Source organism: Cyanistes caeruleus, chromosome 3 (genome assembly GCF_971803275.1).
Source record: "Cyanistes caeruleus chromosome 3, bCyaCae1.hap1.1, whole genome shotgun sequence".
Taxonomy (NCBI): Eukaryota; Metazoa; Chordata; class Aves; order Passeriformes; family Paridae; genus Cyanistes; species Cyanistes caeruleus.
The window spans coordinates 55,251,850-55,262,444 of record NC_141703.1 but is presented as its reverse complement, the minus strand read 5'-3'; the positions used below and the strand labels follow the sequence as shown (position 1 = coordinate 55,262,444).

General features: G+C 34.4%; 1 long non-coding RNA gene across 2 annotated transcripts; it reads right to left on the bottom strand.

Moving 5' to 3' along the window:
* Window positions 1-687: 687 nt before the first annotated feature.
* Window positions 688-7,200, bottom strand: LOC147654158 (uncharacterized). 2 transcript variants are annotated; one of them, XR_015285470.1, is made up of 3 exons: window positions 7,135-7,200; window positions 1,759-1,872; window positions 688-1,302 (listed from the first exon to the last, which is right to left on the bottom strand). It is a non-coding gene; the product is annotated as an uncharacterized LOC147654158 (long non-coding RNA). The 2 variants fall into 2 exon arrangements; XR_015285471.1 differs by having other exon boundaries at window positions 7,060-7,182.
* Window positions 7,201-10,595: the final 3,395 nt, after the last annotated feature.

Genomic DNA, 10,595 nt, shown 5'->3' with positions numbered 1-10,595 from the left:
TGAGAAAAATAAACACTAAAATTATAGATACCTAGATATCTGCTTCCTCACTGATACTTTAAAAATGTTAATATAAAGGTTTTTGAGGGAAGAGCACCTATTAAACTCTTATAGAAGCTTTACTTCAGTGAAAAATGCAAATTTGTGTTCTTCTCCAAGTCATACTATTTTTCTTTAATTTTATGATTCCATGGTAACTTTTTTTTAATATCTGGTTTTCCTTGAAAAGCCCAGATGTGATGTCACCCTGCAAACAATGTAAATGATTAATTTAATACTTTTTTTGCCATCTCTATTAAGATTCACTTTCCTGAATATTTGAGCCTAAAGAAGATGTAACACACATTATCTCAGCAAGTCTCTACTCACTCATTTCTTCTGGGCTAATTTTTATTTTTCTGTACAACAATTAAAAGAACAGCTCCTCAAGCTTACTTTATCAATGTAATAAACCCAGTTTCATCTAATTTCCTGTATTTGAGAAGTTTTTTTTCTTTTGTTTTTCATCTTCTTTTTTTTTTCTTTCTGCTTCAAAAATCTTAGTAGCAATGGAAATACAGGTACAGAAGTGTTATTAAAATACTGTGGACCATAGATGTATAGTCAATATTGTGTCTTCCTGTCTGTTCTATGCTGCCAATATTTTGTAAAAGTAAACAAGCCAAGTCTTGATACACAAGCAGAAAATTTGCATAAAACTGTTTATTCAATTGCCTTAGACTTTATGGAGTTATAAAACAGGAAAGGAATTTCTTTAGATACTAGGTTTTCCAAATAATTTTGTTTCACATTATTTTTAAAAAGATGTACTGGCTTAATTGAAGATTTTGTACTTAGTAAGAGCAGAACTATTTTCCTACATTCAATGAACTACCCAAAATCTACATACCCCCCTATCCTGTTTCGTAAATCTTCAGAATTCATTTGAAAACATAATTTCAAATTCACCATTTACTATAACTCTGCATTGAATTAATCTTATTGGCAATAAAATGACTTTAAAGAGTAGGTACAAAATTACATAAAACCTTAATATTTGTCTTATTATTTGTTTATTTGCTTTCTAGCAACTCACAGTGGTTCATTCACTATATCTCTATAAAAAGCAAATTTAAAATATCTTGATCAATTTATTGAAAAATACTGCTTTTGATGAATCACTTTCTTGAACCCGTTTCTTGATAAGTATTTAGCATTCAATAAGTTTTCTTTCAATATATCAGATGTATGGTAGATTTCTTGATTAGTGTTCTGCTCAAAGATTAAAATTACACATCTTCATCCCAGCTTCTGAGATCATTCCTGAAACAGTCAAGAACAATTCACAGTTTCAACAAACTTCTTTTAATATAACTTATTTATTAAAATTCTTCTGAGACATGAACTCAGACGTAAGTATAGTTAAGCAAGATGATTTATAAAGTAAATGAATATTCATGGTCAGCATTTTTTACGCTTTTAAATCAACCTCCTGCTGCCAAGCGAAGCCAGCGTAACAAGTGCATCTTGCAACGTGCCCAGAGAATTCCACTTTGCTCTTCTGTTTAATCAAGAGAGAGTGCAATCATTTAGTGAATCCTGAATGCTCAGTATCCAAAGAAAGAGACTTTTATTTACCTGCAAACATCTTTTCCCAAATTATTTTTTTCCCTCCTCTTGACAGACCTCATTTCAGCCATTTGTTTTTGAAGACTGCACCATGAGTTCACAATGAAATTACATAAGGGAAAGAAGGCTTTATGTTGTTATAATTGTTACCTCTGTGAAGGTCAAACAAAGCTTCCCTCCCATAGGTGGGACTGGCAACTGGTAACAGTGCCTGAGAAGGATGAGCTACTCAACACTGTTGTGGCCTTTCAGGACTTGAACAGCCTATAAGAAAGATGGTGAAAACTTTTTAGCAGGTTTTGTTATGAAAGTACAAGAGGTACTTTACACTGAAGGAGGGTACATTTAGATTAGAAATAAGGAAGAAGTCTTTTACAGTGATGCTGGTGAAACACTAGAACAGGATGCCCAGAGAGGTGATGGATGCTCCATTCCTGGAAATATTCAAGGTGAGGTTGGGCGAGCCTCTGAGCAGTCTGATCTGGTGGAAAATGTTCATGCTCATTGCAGGGGGGTTGTGCTAGACCATTACCTCTTATCCTATCCTGGAGACCAAGTGCCCCCTCTGTCAGTGTGCAGGTGATACTAACTTGAGTGGAAGTGTATATTTGCCTGAGGGTAAGACACATGGTTATCCATTGGATCTCTAGGATTCATTCTAAAAAAGAATTTTTCCTTAATTTTTGTGTAATAACTGCCAGCCCTGGATGTTGGGTTCCTCCCAGTCAGCATTAGATATCTATCTTAGGCAATTGAATAAAGCCCCAATATCTTTCTTGATGTCATAATGTTATGGAGAACATTTAGTTAACCAAGCAACCGGCTTGGTTTTGGTATTACAAGGGGACATTGTTGGGCTAATTCATAGCACCGTTACATGTAGATGCCTAAATTGCATCTACATGTTTTATGCTGTAAAATATTACAGTAAATGACTGGAGCAGATACACAAACATTCAAATCCCCCAATAACTGAATACAGTATTAATTTACAGAATAGTGTTTGTGTTTATAAAATATCTCTCACTTCACTTGACACTTTTTGTTTTGCTATTTGTGAATTGAAGGCTCTATGTTCATCACATTTCTAGAACTGGATCAGTAGGCTGGGAAATAGTGTTAAATGCAATGGTATTGGGATACTAAAAACTGATTTGCTCTATGACTTCTTAGAGGAAAGTACATTCAAATATGACTTAATGGGAATAAAAAATTATCCTTACTAAAAGTACTTGCTTTTTTACTTTTATGGAAAATATTTTTAAATCATTTGAAATTAAAACAAGCAATTGGAAAGGTGAGGAAAGTTGTACTTTAAAAGCTTTGGAATTTGTTCTGAGCAAAAGAATCAGATCTTCAGCTACTCAAAGATTAAGTATCATAGTTTATAACTTATTTGGCAAAGCAGTGTATTAATAAAAAATCTATAAAGTTAAAATGAGGTAATAAATTCACAAATGCATTCTCCTTAAATGAAATAGGTTTCAACATTTATACATATTCAGATCATATGAAGTTAGTTTTATATTATTATTATTAAGAACAAGATAGGTTATTTATGTGTTTTTTCATAAGATGCCAGTTTAATTTATGCTTTGGGTTTGTTTCCTTTCCTTTGGTTCTGTGGCATTTGCCTTGATATGAAATTGGATTCACTTTTAGAAATAGATATATTTTTTTCAATCAACAGTTCTTCCATTTTTGGGAAAAGATCCTGAAATGATGTAATTTAGTTGTACCCATGAAGTCAGCCACATCACAGAGACAGAGCAGAACAGAGATTCACAGCAGCAGGGTCTCTGTCTCCCTCTTACAGAGACAAACCAAAGTGCATTAAAATTAGCTTTCATGGAGGTATAAGCTGGAAAATACCTAAAACAGGTGCTTATCTCATCTTTCTGCTTCAAAGAAATAATACCTATATCTTTGTTGGTCAGTTAGTAAACACTTCCAAAACAGTAGGTCCAAACCTTCCCAGACACGCTAAAAACTAGAGTTTTATTATCTTAACATAATTTTTTACCATGAAGACTCAAGACTATTTATGATTTACTTATCCTCACCTCTACTTCTGCAGAACTTCTAGCTAGCAGGTTTTTTGCTGTTGATAGCAGTTATTTCTGCTTAAATTTAGTGTATTTCATGAAACCTATATAATAACGTAAAATTTCACCCTCTTCTTCATTCTTTCAGTGTCTAAAAATCCCTCTGGATGCTATTTCTGTCCTCTAATATAGTTTATCCTACTTTGATATAACCATGAAAAACTAATAGTCATATTCATAACTTAAGGTCATTAAGTCAAATACTGAAAAACAGATGTCCTGGGACAGCACTGTAAGAATTTAATTTGATGGCTTCTTCAGCTTTGACAGTGAACCATTAATATTCTCTGACTGCATATTTCCAATTAGTTTTGCAATCCACTTATCATAAATGCATTTAAACAAGTTTCTTTTGCATGCATATGATGTTGACACTAAAAAAATTGTAAAACAACATTAACTGAAACCAAATACAAAACTCTAACATATTGCTTCATTTTTGTCTGTAAGGCCTGTTACATTATCTTGGGAAGAATTAAACTAGCTTGGCATGATTTGCTCTTGAATAATCTATGTTGGCTGCTGCTTACTGAAGGTCTAAAGTGCGTGGACTAAAAGTCTGAAATCAGAAGAGAGCTTGTCATAAGATGACACTGCCCAACACATCTTGCTATTTCTGCAGTAAGGCTTAGAAAATGTTTTTTGTTCCAGGGATTTTGTGACAAAAAATGTCACCTGGCATTATTCTTTGACAAGTTGATTTCCTCTATTGAGCTGATGTAGATGAACACAGAATGGTTTTAAATTACTTGGAAAGCTGAAAGATGCCCTTTTTAGCCCCAGCAGAAATTTGAAATGAAGGGAGTATTGCTTGACTAATGTAGCAGGGACTAGCATTCAATGAACATTGTTTTCTTAGGTTACTAATATATGAGGGTAACAATGGCCTAGGTAAGGAAAGAAAGAAAAAAAATAAAACTCTGTTGCTTGCAAAAATAACTCAGTTATCTAAAAGTATGTTTATTCTTTTTCTTTCTTAGATCACAAGTTTAACAGTGACAGAAATTTTCATGGTTTCCACATGTCAGTGGGGGAACTCATAGCCAAGAGACTTCTAAGAAAAAGAATGTACTAATTTATTCATTTTTGTCTTCTCAAAAATATTATCTATGCACTGTATATCAGCTGTGAAGGAGCTATTAGACCTAAAACAGATAAACCTGTGAGATGAAATTAAAGGACAGATATACAGTACATACACACAAAAAGCTTATCTAAGTTCAGCCAAGCACAATGACAAAAGTAAGATTCTTTATGCACTTTTTTCTGTGTGAGGACAGGGAATAAAAGTCTAAAGCCTTGGCAGGGGGTTTTGGATAGATAATATCCATATGTAAGAGCCTCAGGCCATCAAACTTAGTTGTTATCACTACTTTTTTAAGCTAAAAATTAAAATAGAGACTTTGATGCTGCTGTCAGCTGTGTCAGAATGGCTGGCTACTGAGAATAATTCATTTGGGAAATGAGATCCAAGGTAAATTCTTGTTCTGCCCAATCCTAAACTGCATCTTCTGAGAAAATGCTACAAATATGTTTGAAGAGAGAAAATTTAAAAGAATAATTTAAAACTTTATTTAGAACCTAGAAAAAAGAGAAAAATTGTTGGTGCTCAATGGATTAGCAGTCTATCACATTACTGAATTTTGCCTCCGTGGTGAATCCCCATAATGCCTCTTGCAAGTATTACATTTGTGTTGGTCACCATTACACAAACAACCAAACCCCAAACAAAACAACAAAAAAACAAACTCTCTTTCAGTGCTTCTCTGTGATGCTGTGCCACTTGACTTCTCCAGTGAGAGATTAATGCCAGCAAGTGCTTTCAAAGAAGCACAGGCTGTGTCTTTGGGGTTTTGGGGTGCAGCCATACTCTCTGATAGATGGGAGTACCTCCATGGGAAAAATTTTCTCTGTGAACAGTGTGGAAATTTGAGGCATAGCACAAACTTCTGAAAATCAATTTAGGTGCCAGAAACTACATTTTAGGTAATACCATGCTTACATATTAAATCTGAAAGATTGTGATATTGGATTGCAAAGATCATATTGTGGTTATTGCCTTGAATTTTATTGCTAAGCGAAATTAATGGAATTACCTCCATAAATGAAATTATTGCATATATGAATGGGCACAAAAATATTAAGGAGGAAGAAGACACTGCCCTTCCTTTTCTGGATATTCCATGATCCAGAAGTGAGCCTTGTATTTGTGTGACAAGAAATGGTCTGTAGGCAACAACTACAAGTGCTCTGTGTATATTCTTTCCCTTCTTAGATGTTTGATGGTCTGCAAATAACCCTGCCTATAGCTCTTGCAGCTTTTATAATTTCTATGACTTCTAAATTAAATAATAGACAAAAGGTAAGCATTGTGAGTGAAGAGGTAACTGCAAATCTCCAGAATGTACCCCTACATTCCACACAAATTTTAACCAATGTAGGTGTGTAGAGAGGAAGAAATGTTGACTTTGGGAGCTGGTTCTTTTTGCTCCTGCATTACTGTTTGCTTTTTTGGCTGTGTAGCCTACTCAGCTTAAATTGGGGTTATATCTGTCTCCTCCTTACACAGAGAAGTATTGTATTACACTCTCAGAGTACAGCACAAAACCTCACTTCATGGGTCACTTCGTGTGTTTACAGCACAGTAACCAATGAACTGGACATGAATTACAAATATTGCAATCCTATCAAAATTCATTGATAATCTTTCTCACGAAATTTTGCTTTTCTGCCTGTTTGATAAAGCTAATCTCAGCTACTCAAACATTCATGGAAAATAAACATGAAAAGGTAAAGAATCTGGCTGAGGTGAAATTTGGTCTAGAATCTCAAGAAGCAGTTTCATTTCTTTCTCTTCACTATTCGGCTAGTTGTAGCAAGAAAGCTAATATTCATGTAGCTTTTAGCTGCCAGCATTTCTGCTAAAACAGTAGCTTTTAGAAACCCCAGGGAATGTTATAGATGGGGAGAAAACACACAAGAGTTTTAAATTGTCTTTTGCTTACCATACATCAACCTCCCCTATTTTTTATCTTTCCTCTGTAAAGTTACTCAGAAACAAAGACTCAAAATTGTAAGTAGAAAGCAGGTTTTAGAAAGTACAAAATTCTTCCACAGAAGATCAAACCTCTGATACTTTTGCTACTTCCCATATTTAGACTTATTTTGATTTACTGATTTCCTTATGCAGTTCTCAATGAGAAAAACATAGTGTGGGATTATTTTTCACTGAATCCTGCTACCTCTCTTTCAGATCAGTTTATTGAGTCATCATTTGTACAGTGCAAAGAAACTCTCTCTGCATGAGATATATTCTCAACTTGAAAAGTAAGAAGCAATTATTTACCAGTTCAGTATGCAGAGAACATATCTAAGATCTGATGATTTAATGAGCTATTAGGTTAAGCATTAGTTTCCTCACCAGCACTCTTAAGGTACAGCAAGAGTTTCTGTTGGCCTCATAGTCGTCAGTCAGAAGGCTCAAAGCAGCCTTTAATCACTCCTTGAAAAGGTTCTCAGTGAGGCAGCTCTGAGTCACCAGGTGTGACCTGTTCTGTCATCACTGCTGACACTGATAATCTCAGTTTGAAGCCCGGTGCTCCTAACTACTCAACTAGCTGTGCAAGTTATTTTTTTAGTATTTTATATTTTTTCTTCACATTAGTGCTTTCCTCCTTGGATGCTTGAGCCACTAATTATCTTGTCTCAATGGAACTATGTCTGGCTGTAATATTATCTTTTCTTTTTCTGTCCTCTTTTCTCACGTCTCTAAACTAAGAACTTTTTCAGTAGTCAAATACAATGTTATGCTGCTGGGCCAGATCATAGCTGGGTCTTGAGCTCTTGGCTGCTAAGTACAATGGAAAGGGGTTTAGAGCAGTATTTACAAAAACTTTTATAAGTTTTGTGTGTAATTTTTGTCTAAGTAAAAAAATCAACAGGCAAGTAAAAGGCAATCAAGATATAAGCAGTTTAATTTTGCATTTTATAATGTGAAAACAAATCTATATTCTGCTGAAATCAATGAATCCAGAAGAACCTATTGAAACGAATATGCTTGAAATTTAAGGGTTTTCAATTTTTAGTGTTTCCAGCTTCAAAGTCATAAATTCTGACAAATACCTTTGATATGTCAGAAGGAATAATATATATTCAGCTAATGTGAACAAATTTCTGATAGATTGTTATGTGAAATCATTATGAGCAGGGAAGTTGTTGACTGTGTGGAAGGAAAAATATTTGAGTTTATTTGAAGTTTTCTTATTCATAAAAGTTTTCATTTGTACAGTAATAAAAGAGGGGAAACAAATATCTTTTTTTTCAGACAAAATAATATCACAGATGGACACAGGAAAAAAGAAAAATGTCACTTTATCTAAGCAGAACAGTTACAGCAAATTCAAACTGTTTAGATTTGATGAAACCAGATATATATATATATAGATATAAATATATACTATATATGCATTATATATATATAATACATATTATTTATACTGCAATTTTGCTATGAATAACATGAAACATTCAAAAATTGTTAAAGACTTTTCTTTAACTTCCGCTCGTTTCAAGGGTCAGCAATGAAAAATCAATTTCACCCATTTCATTTACGTATTTTTTGTTAATTGTTTTCCAGTTCAGGGTATCTGTTTGTAACTATGATAAAACAAGACAGTATTTCTCTTCATACAAAATTAACTCTTGAACATTAAAACAAAAGCTTATTTTCTTCAAGTCAAAATTTCCATACTTTGCAAATAGTGCATATAAATTGGTGAAAAACGCTCATGTTCCTCCATCCAAACAAGAAATAATAGTAACAAAAATTTCAAAACGATTGTGTAAGCTAACCATCAGTAATCATCACATGTAAAGGTCCCAGCCTTAAATTGATAACAAGTATATTCAGAAAATGCCCAGTGAGACAATCAGCACTATTTTCCTAGTACACCTCCTGGGTGATAGATAACTCAACATATGGCCCATTTGTTTGGCTCACTGATTTTATTATTCTCACTTTTGCAAATGTTGCATGTTGCATAGAATTACTGCTAATCATCTGCCAGGTACCAGCAAACACCCTCCCAGTTCATGTTAGAGACCTCATCTCGGCTGCCTCCTTTGGAAAGAGGAATGCTGTAATTCTGAACGATGGGTGTAATGAAATATCATAACTCTTCTCTAGGAAGAATAATGTACAGTACCACCTGTGCTAGTAAAGCCATACTAAGCAAGATTTGTTATTTTAAAAGCATGCAGCTGCTTCAGATTGCCCTGAAGCTCAGTGCTTTGACTATTATTCTTTATAATTTTTGTAGTCTTTATTTACTGAGAGCAGTTAGATCTATTAAAATGTAGATAGAGTTATAAATATCTGAACTTTTTTCTTTTATTCATAATTTTCTTGTTCCTTGTGGTCAAGTGTCTCAGCCATACCCAGAGCACTGATAGCATACAACTAACGCAATCCTTTTTCTAACTGGGAACACAAGTGAACTCTACCTTTTCTTCAGAGGTGAAAGGATTGAAAACTCCAAACTATTCACTAATTAGCTGCACAACTATCATCTGCATTGTTTGGAGTAGCTTTAATGAATTTCCACATTTATTTAGCAACCTGCATAAGGCTTAAACATTTTTAAACAGGAGCTCCAGATAGAACCAAAGGATATCCATCCTGGCTGTCTCTTTCTGAGTATAGATGTAAATAAGCAAAGATTCACAAGCTATTCCTACTCCCACACTGGATAAGTAAAGGCATATTTTCTGTGGCAGGGAGAACAGAAAAGGGCAGCTGAAGCCTAAGAGTCATATGGGGAAGGTAGGGAAGTTTATGAGTCAAAATCCTCCGTTATAGTACAGAAAAAAAAAAATTATAAGAAAGGTGAATTTAATTATGTTAATATTGATACTGTTGCATATGCCTGGATCCTACTCTTTTAGAATATATCAATAAGGGCTCTACATTTGAAGTAAGTAAATCGAATATTTAGAGGCTCTATGTCTAACCCATTCAGACCCTAAGGCATTCAGCTACCAATGTTTCTCTACTCCACTTATTAGGAAGACATTAATTTCTTTCCCCCTCTTTATCAGGACATATTGTTTGCTAAATATGAGAAAAAATACACATGAATATGGTTGCTTCATTGTGCTCCTGCCCTTCCCATGGGTGCTCTAAGGTGAGGTACTCTATACCTACACAGCCAAAACACTCAGGCAATTCTCTATCCCCCTCACTCATTAAAAAGTTAAACCTAGACTTCAAAGGCATATGTGGGCAGGAATAATAAATCACAGGAGAAATCACAGAAAGTGATTTCAGGATCTTTTTATAGAACATGCTTTTTTCTCTCTCACATACAGCATCCCTCTTGTCAGACACGCTGTTGCAGGTTACTTTTCACCCTAGCCTGGCTAGCACCTTTCCTACTATTTGCATCCTTTATTTAATTGTTGAGATGTAGTCAATTCTCTTGCTACCATGCCCATGAGGTACTCATACTGCCTGGTCTTTTAGTTCTCAGTATGTCCATGCCTATTAGAGCTGATTAACTAGAAGAAATTGCTCCATCTGTCATACCAGTTACTATGCAGGTTTCTACTCTTTAGTTCCTGCTTTTGGAAGGTGTTTGTGTTATTGCTGTGGGTTTTTTTTGAATAATATTAAACTTTTTCTTGTTTCATTAAAGAGGAAAAAACACCACAAATCAATGTTAGCACACAAAGAAAAATCTCTGTCATCACCAGTAGGAAATTTCATTTCATGATCACTGCATCAACACAAAACAAACTAGCCTCAAATTTCCTTCCATCACTGTGGTAAACACTAACATGTCAATAACACAGTGACAGTAAGGATTCTCAGAAACATTTTCATGA